Genomic DNA, 8,225 nt, shown 5'->3' on the forward strand with positions numbered 1-8,225 from the left:
AGTCAGAAAAACACTGCTCCATTGCTGGCCAGGATCCCTAGGAAGGCCACAGTCTCCATTTTACTGTGACAAAGTCTTAAGCTGTGCCTGTAGATCTAGCCTGTTGGCTCCCTGCTGTGGTAGTCTGAGCAGAAAGAGGGAGTGAGGAGAGCAAACCCTTCAACATCACACAGGCCCGGCTTCTGAGCGTTGGCTCCATCAGTGACGAAGCAAAGCAGCCGTGGGCATAGCCTGAGCCTCCTGGGTTGCAGGTCCCTCATCTCAAAAATGATACCCACCTAACAGCATTGTTGGGAGAATGGTAATATATGTAAAGCGCCAGGCCCTAGCGATTGCTATTGGTGTTATTACTATTATTAGATACGAGAATCAAAGAGAGCAACCACAGAGATTAAGTCAGCACTCCTAACACAGTCCTAAGAATTCGGCTTTACTCATTCTCTAGAATAGGTCTCATTCGTCCCTCTCATAATGACAGATTTCTAAGAAAGTAATCAAGTGTCAATACCAAACGCTCTAACACGTACTGACAAAGAAAACTTGCAAATGAATTTCAGGAACTTACCTCTGGCAGAAAGTTCATTGGATGAGGGTAACCTCATCATCGTCCCTTATCCTCTGAACCTCAAGACTCTTAATGAACAGTCCCCTGAAGGTCCCTGTGCTTCTAAGTCACTGCCACCCACAAGGATTGCCCCTCTTCTCAGTAGTTTGCCCTCATCACACCCTACCACCACCACCACCACCACCACCATCACCACCACCACACACTCCCTCAATCATCCTGATGGCTCCCTAGCACTTACTCAAAGCCATCCCGCCCTCATTCCTGTGGCTACCAGGCCCCAGTGAGAGGAAGGGCAGAAAAGACACTTATTCACCTGTTACCCACTGCTCTCACTCATTAGATAAGTCATGTCCTTGGTCTAATTGCTTCGGAAATACATGCTTTCCACAGTTTATCTTGGATCCTATATCTTAAATAGTTTGTAAGTACATAAGTCACACAGATCACTAAATGCTACATCCCCTGCTCACCCCCACTTCCCTGTGGGGCATTGTGGATGACAGAGTCACTTGCTGAATTGCCTGATTTTCTTCCGAGCTCCTTGTCTGAATCTGAATCTATGATACCAAGACTGACACTAATATTGTCTCTCATTGGCTCTGGAAGGCAGCATCTTAACTTTTCAACTCCTATAGCCTGAAGGTTAGTGGAGCTGGCCTCTGGAACCTAAAACTGAAATGGAAGAGTTGATTGACAATTAGCTTACCCACCATGTCCTATAGTATCCACCTTATTTTGCTCATTCCCAGCTTTTATTGAAATTCCTCAAAATTGCCGAATTTCTTTTTTTCTTTTTAAGATTTTTAAAATGTATTTATTCATGAGAGACACACACACACAGAGGTGAGACATAGGCAGAGGGAGAAGCACGCTTCCTATGGGGAGCACAATGCAGGACTCAATCCCAGGACCCTGGGATTACAACCTGAGCTGAAGGCAGATCTCAATCACTTAGCCACCCAGGTGTCTCAAAATTGCCGAGTTTCGATCAGTCATTTTGTCTCCTCCTAGCCACAATCTGCCAGAGCCCACATCATTTCTCAACTGTTTATTGTAAGGACTTTTTACTCCAGAATCTTCCTCTAGGCCAGCCCCACTTGAACTCCGCTCTTCCTAAATCATTACATTAGGTACAATCGCTTAATGGCTCCTATTGCCACATAGAATTCAAACTCCTCTGACCAGTAAATGCAGCCTTCTGTGAGCACATCTTCTGTGTCCTCATCTCGCTGTGTCCTAAACTCACTACCAAAACCCTGCTGCTTATCGTTTTCATGCCTCTTACCTGAAGGTCTCTGTCTGGAAAAGGAACACACTTCCTCACCCACCTTCCAGACTGGAAAGCTCTGAGTCTTCTTCTAAGAATCTTCTGGGGGTGCCTGGGTGGCTCAGTAGGTTAAGCATCTGCCTTCAGCTCAGGTCATTATCTCAGGGCCCTTGGATCAAACCCCTCATGGGGGCTCCCTGCTTAGCCAGGAGCCTGCTTCTCCCTCTCTCTCCTCCCCCCACTGCTATCATGCACATGCACTCTCTCTCTCTCTCAAATAAATAAATAAAAATCTTGAAAAAAGAAAAAAAAGAATCCTCTCAAACCTGACCTCAACAGCTAGAGATGCCATCTTCTTCCTTTCTGCCTCTACTCTTCCTCATTCTCTTATTTGAAGTATTGTATCTGTCTCACTAAATGGGTTTTGTTTGTTTCTGCCTCAACTACTGGCTTATGAGCTCTTTGATAGGAGCCATGTCTCATTTATTTTTGGCTCCTTAGTGCCGCACAAAATGACCAGCACACAATAAGTGCTCTATGAACATGTATTGTGTCAACCTTATCTGATTCTTTTAGGGAACAAGAATCTGTCCTAAAGTGACATCAACTTGAAAAGACCTATATTGAAAGACTTCTTCCTACATTAATTAGTTGGAGTATCACTTCATATTCCAGGAACATCTGAAATATCTTTTCTTTTCTCTTTTTTTTTTTAAATATTTTTTTTCTTAGAAAGTCATCTCATTTTGCCAGTTTGAACAAGCCTGGAAACTTTGGTGTTTGTTTTGAAACTGGAAAGTGCTTCAAGAGGCACTTTGTGCACTTGGACAAGGTTGAGAAGAGACCCACAAAGATGATTAAAGGCTAGAAAACAGACTATGAGAACTGGAAGGGAGAGCTAAAGGCAATTTAGTAATCGACGTCATGCATGGGAAAGGCTGTTATTACCAAAGAGGGTGACGAGCCCGTGGTGTTCATACCCTCAAAGGGGAGAGCAACAGGAAAGTAACTGAGCTGCAGCACAGAAGACTTGGGTTAGATAGGGAGGAACTTTCTGGAAGAAAACATGCTCAATACTGAAGGATCCAACAGAAATGACAGCTTAGTCTTTTCTTCCGCAAACATATAAAAACATAGGAAATGTTTCCAATGGTCTGGAATGTTCCACATGCAATACTACCTAAAAAGCAGGGATGGAATTACAATTGGCCCTAGAACAGCAGTTGGGGCACCGACACCCCCATGTAGTCATAAATCCACACATAACTTTTGACTCTGGCAAAAATTTAACTACTAGTAGCCTACTGTTGACTTGTAGCCTTACTGATCATGTATACAGTCGACTGGCACATGCTTCATAGGCTATATGTATTATATCCTGTATTCTTACAATGAAATAAGCTACAGAAAAGAAAATGTTATTAAGGAAATTATAAGGGAGAGAAAATCCATTTACAGTACTTGACGGTATTTATCAAAATAAGTCCACGTACAAGTGGACCTGAGCACTACAAATCCACTTTGTTCAAGGGTCAACTGAATACAGCTTCAAAGGGCAGTACACATATGGTACATAGATGTTTGGGACCCAGAGCACACTTGGTCCAACAGAGTCCTTCTAACTCTAAAATTTTGGAGAAAGTATCTCAGAGGAACTGAACTTAACTGTCACATTTCTTTCACTAAGTATTTACAAAGCCCCTTCTCCAGGCCGGCCTGTGTGAGGTACCATCATAATGGCTAAAGCACAGTTTATTCCAAAGGAGGAGAGAGCCGATTGTCTCACATCCCTCACAGGACTGTCAGGTCTCAGCTCTGAGCTTTCAGTCTCTCTCACGCCCACACGTGCACACATATACACGACACAACAACCACCAAAGCTCCTTTCATTTCCTCTGAGTGATACCTGCCTCAGCTGCTCTAACCTCCAAGCTTTTGTATGTGCTATTTCCTCATTCCACTTCCTTAGTAGGAAACCCCTTTTTGTCCTTAAAGACATAGTTCAGGTGTTAATGTTTTGTCAAAGCTGCTACTCCTCTCGCCCCTACTCTAGATCATGATACTGTTTTAAGACTTCTAGCTGCAAGCATTAAAAACTGAATCAAAGAAAACTATAATAAAAAGGAACTTTGGAGGCACAGCATGGGCTCGATGGTAGTTGGAGGTACAGGTTTGGAAACGCCCAAGGTCCAAGGAAATTAAAGGCAAGAAGCAGAGGGCACATTTGCCTCATAGCCAAGAATCAGAGGAAATATGCCCTCCATCCTAGTGTCAAAGTCTCCAAAGAGGGTCTGATTAGCCAACCTTAGTTTCCATGACTGGCCTGGCCATCCTGTGGCTACATTGGAAATGATCTCCCCACTAATACACAATGGAGGAAAGATAATTCCCCTCAAATAAATTGAAATACAGTGGAAGAGAAAAAAATGCATGCTGAACACCTCTCTTTCACACCCATCCCATTGCAGTTCAGTTTTTAGTTTTCCTGCTCGTGTTCTTAGCAAGACTGTGTATCTTTCATCCTTATACACTATTGGATACGGAGTCAGTGATGAATAACCTCTTAGAGACCAGACTCCTGATCCATATTTGTTGATGATACGTGCAAGTTAAGACAGTATTATTCATCCTTGTGCCTACCAAATCCAAGCTCAGTGTCTTTTGTCATTATGTCATAACATTAGCCGGGATGATGTGGCTACCTTTAACCCATTTCTTCACCTAAAAAGCAGATTGTTTGTTTTCCTAATAAATTGAGATTGCTACGGTAAGTCTTGGTTAAGGCTGACAAAAAAAATTCTCAAAATATTCACAGAATTGAATATTTTGCTGTGCAAATAGAGATTTAAGCATCCTTTTATCTTTGAGTCAAACTAGGCATCCATCAAACTTCTCCATCAATGCTACCCACAGACCTTAATTTTTCCCTACAGGAAAATAAAATAACAAGGAAAATAATACCATAAAGTTGAAAATAAGTTTTAAACATAATGAGTGATCATAATAAAACTGTGAGTGAGTTTTTCCATGCTCACCATGAGGCAGGGAAGAGTGATTGGCTTGGTGAATCCATTTCATTACCACCAGCATTCATTAAAAATGTCTATGTCCATTCAAGCCTGTGACTTTGCATGGTTTGTTTAATCCAATTTAAATTTCATTCTGAATCATACTTGGCTCTGTACGGAGTATTGCTTTCAGTGAGATGAATAAATACACACCTTGTTCAAAAGAAAAAGTCTTTGGAAATTCATTGGCAGCATTTCAAAAGTTTGGGATTTAGATCTTATAAATGACTAAGAGGTAAATTGATCTTTCCTTGGAGAAATTAGCTTTGGACTCCAAACTCACACATCTACGTAGAAATAGGCTCAGGAATCAGGCTCTGGGTCCTTCTTCAATAACTATTTCACATAAGGCTTTTATACTATCCACATTTTCTATATTTCTAAAAAAAGACAAGTCATATAACAAGAATTTTGCGCATTCATTTGGCTGGATTACATTCATCTATCTGGGGAACTAAAGTTTGCTAGTATTAAGCAGTAAATTATTAGCAAAAGTGTTACACAGGTTCCATTTTTGAAGGTCTTGTGAAATCAAATATATTTTAAATTCAAATTTAAGATCAAAGCAGTATTTATTTGGTAGAAATCTGTGAGTGTTTATACCAGGATTGCCCCCTTTCCATCCCATAGGATTCCCCTTAAAAATCATTTAAAAGGCAGGAACATTAGGACTCATTGGCCAAAATCTGGATTGACAGGTTAGCTGCCCTCTGGATATGGAGGACTTGAAAGAAACTATCATCTACCCTCAAAGTATTTGGAAACTGCTTTTGCTAATGGGAATCTATGATGGTGGACCAGTCTGGTAACATTGAATTGTTTTTACTGCAGCCATGAATTACCTGTGGTTTCAATGGACTACTGTGTATGCTTTGTTTACTTTATCCCTTCTTCCTGTTGGAGAAACAGCTGGAGAACAGACATCCTGCTGTTCTGAGCCTCAGGCCTTGGAATATTAACAGGAAGCCACAATAAGCATCTTCATTACTTCACCTGTGGCATAAATGGCAGAGAGAATGGAGCCCATCAGGAGGAACTGATTTAAAACAGAATGAAGCAGTTTGGGGACCATATGTCCCAACATCCAAGTAACTGCCACTGGCTTAATAAATTAGCTTCCTTCATGCAGAGTTCAACCAGGGGGAAGAGAAAAAGTCAGTTTCCTACAGAAAGAAAGAAAGGCAAGCCTCGGTAGCCTGTGGCAATAAATGGAATATTTGGTACATTAGGCCAAAACGTTGTATCACATAATTTCTGGCAGTCGCTTTTAGCTTTTAACAAAAGATGTGGGAGTGGATGGTTGGGATATGCGGATGACAGGGGAGGAAACTAACGGCCTCACAAGATACTTTCATGTGTTTTCCATCACGTATAATTACTCATCCTAAGGCAAGATGGATATTGCACAAGCATTATTCCAAATATCCTCCCAGGTTACTTGGAGGGGTGGGAGGAGATGCAGAACAAAGAAGTGAATATAAAAGCATCCATATCCTCATTCTCCAAGTGAAGAAACCAGGACAGAGAGGTTGTATGGTCTAAGGCCCATTATGTAATGTCTACATCATAACAAGTCAGAAATATTCCTGGAGGTAGGATTGCCCTGTACGGATCCACCTTCCCTTCTTGTAGATTGAGGCTATAAGAAACTATTCTAGAAAGAAGGATTTTCCCCTTGAACAGGACAAAAGAGGGGTAATAATCTTGATGTTTATTAGCGAGAACACACTGAAAACCACATCCTATTGTACCTAGTAAACACTTACATAGCTGTGGGGTTTTTGACTTCCTTAGAGTCTTCCTATGCTTCTGCCCACTTTGCTAAACTGCACCTAAGAAAGGAAACGCAGCAGCACAAACACAGAAAGCAGTCCTCAGAACCATGACTCTGAAAATAAATAAATAAATAAAAGAACCATGACTCTGAAAGTCTACCATACAATGTCGCCACTCTGAGCTCGTCACATCTCAGCTCTCCCTGTTTGGTTCTGTAAGCTTGGATAAGTCGGTGTAGACTCCTGAATATAAGGAAATCTTCCATTTTCAAAAGAAGGTTGAAAACTTCCTACATACTAGAGTTATGTGATATTTAGGACTATAGATAAAATAACCAAATGTCTGTTTACATTTCACTTATTAATTCAGTCATGACATACATGGAAACATCAACTCACATATATTTGGGGTGGGGGACGAGGCACCTGCGGGGTGCAGTCTGTTAGGTGTCCACCTCTTGGTTTCGGCTCAGGTGGTAATCCCAGGGTCACGGGATCGAGCCCCATATCGGGTTCCGCGGTGAGTGGGGGAGTCTACTGAAGTCTCTCTCTCTCTTCCTATGCCCTTCCCCCCATATGCATGCTCTCTCGCTCTCTCAAATAAATAAATACATCTTTTTAAAGAAGAAATGTTCTTTTTTCACTCTCACATCTCACAAAACTGTTTTCTTCAGATTCTTGATATGCCGCATTGACATCAGCGTCACCTGACATTGTCTTCACGGTACTTCATCTTCATTTCCGGATGGGTTGTTTGATGCTGTCATCAGACACCGTTTCCCAAACCACAATCACCCATTCACATAACATGAAAACAACTGCTTTGTTCATTCATCCTGTAGGTGAACATTTATGCTGCTGTGATCATTTAATGTAATATAATAACTGATATCTTGCTTTTAAAGGGCCTCTTTTCAAAGGCTGTTTATGATGACATCCAACCCTTGCAATTGTGAAGTCGCCGATCCACCCCACTCCTCGCAAGAACCATGAATAAATCTCTGTCATAACTTTTGCCTCCTTTTTTAGGCATTCTGCAGGTGACTTCTATCAGCTTTCGAGAGAATTTTCGGAGGTCATCTCAGGCTTCTGTGGCTTTAAACAAGTTGAACAAGTGCACAGAACCCGAGAGACTTTATAAGGACTGACTAAAGGTGATCCCCTCTTTTCTGAGGGGATCTTATATCTTAGCACATAAAGGACTTAATTTCTCTAAGCACCTGTTTCCTGCAGTGTAGCCCAGAACTCAGAACTATACCTTGCTCACAGAATAGTGATGAGGACATGATAAAGCAATGCGCTCCAACGACACCTAGCGCAGTGCTGTCCACGTACAAAGTAACCAACATTATCCATTGCTACGGCCCCAGTCTAGGGTCTACTAATAAAAATGTGAAATTTGGAGTTATATCCAAAAACCCCACAGAGATCCAAGATGAAGCAGATGGGGACAGGTTAAAGGAACCTGGATTATTGTTCCCAAAGGGCAAGAAAAAGAGTAATATAACAGATAAAATTCTAGGATAGAAAGGACTGTTAACAAATAG

Source organism: Canis lupus, chromosome 13 (genome assembly GCF_048164855.1).
Source record: "Canis lupus baileyi chromosome 13, mCanLup2.hap1, whole genome shotgun sequence".
NCBI classification, from domain to species: Eukaryota; Metazoa; Chordata; class Mammalia; order Carnivora; family Canidae; genus Canis; species Canis lupus.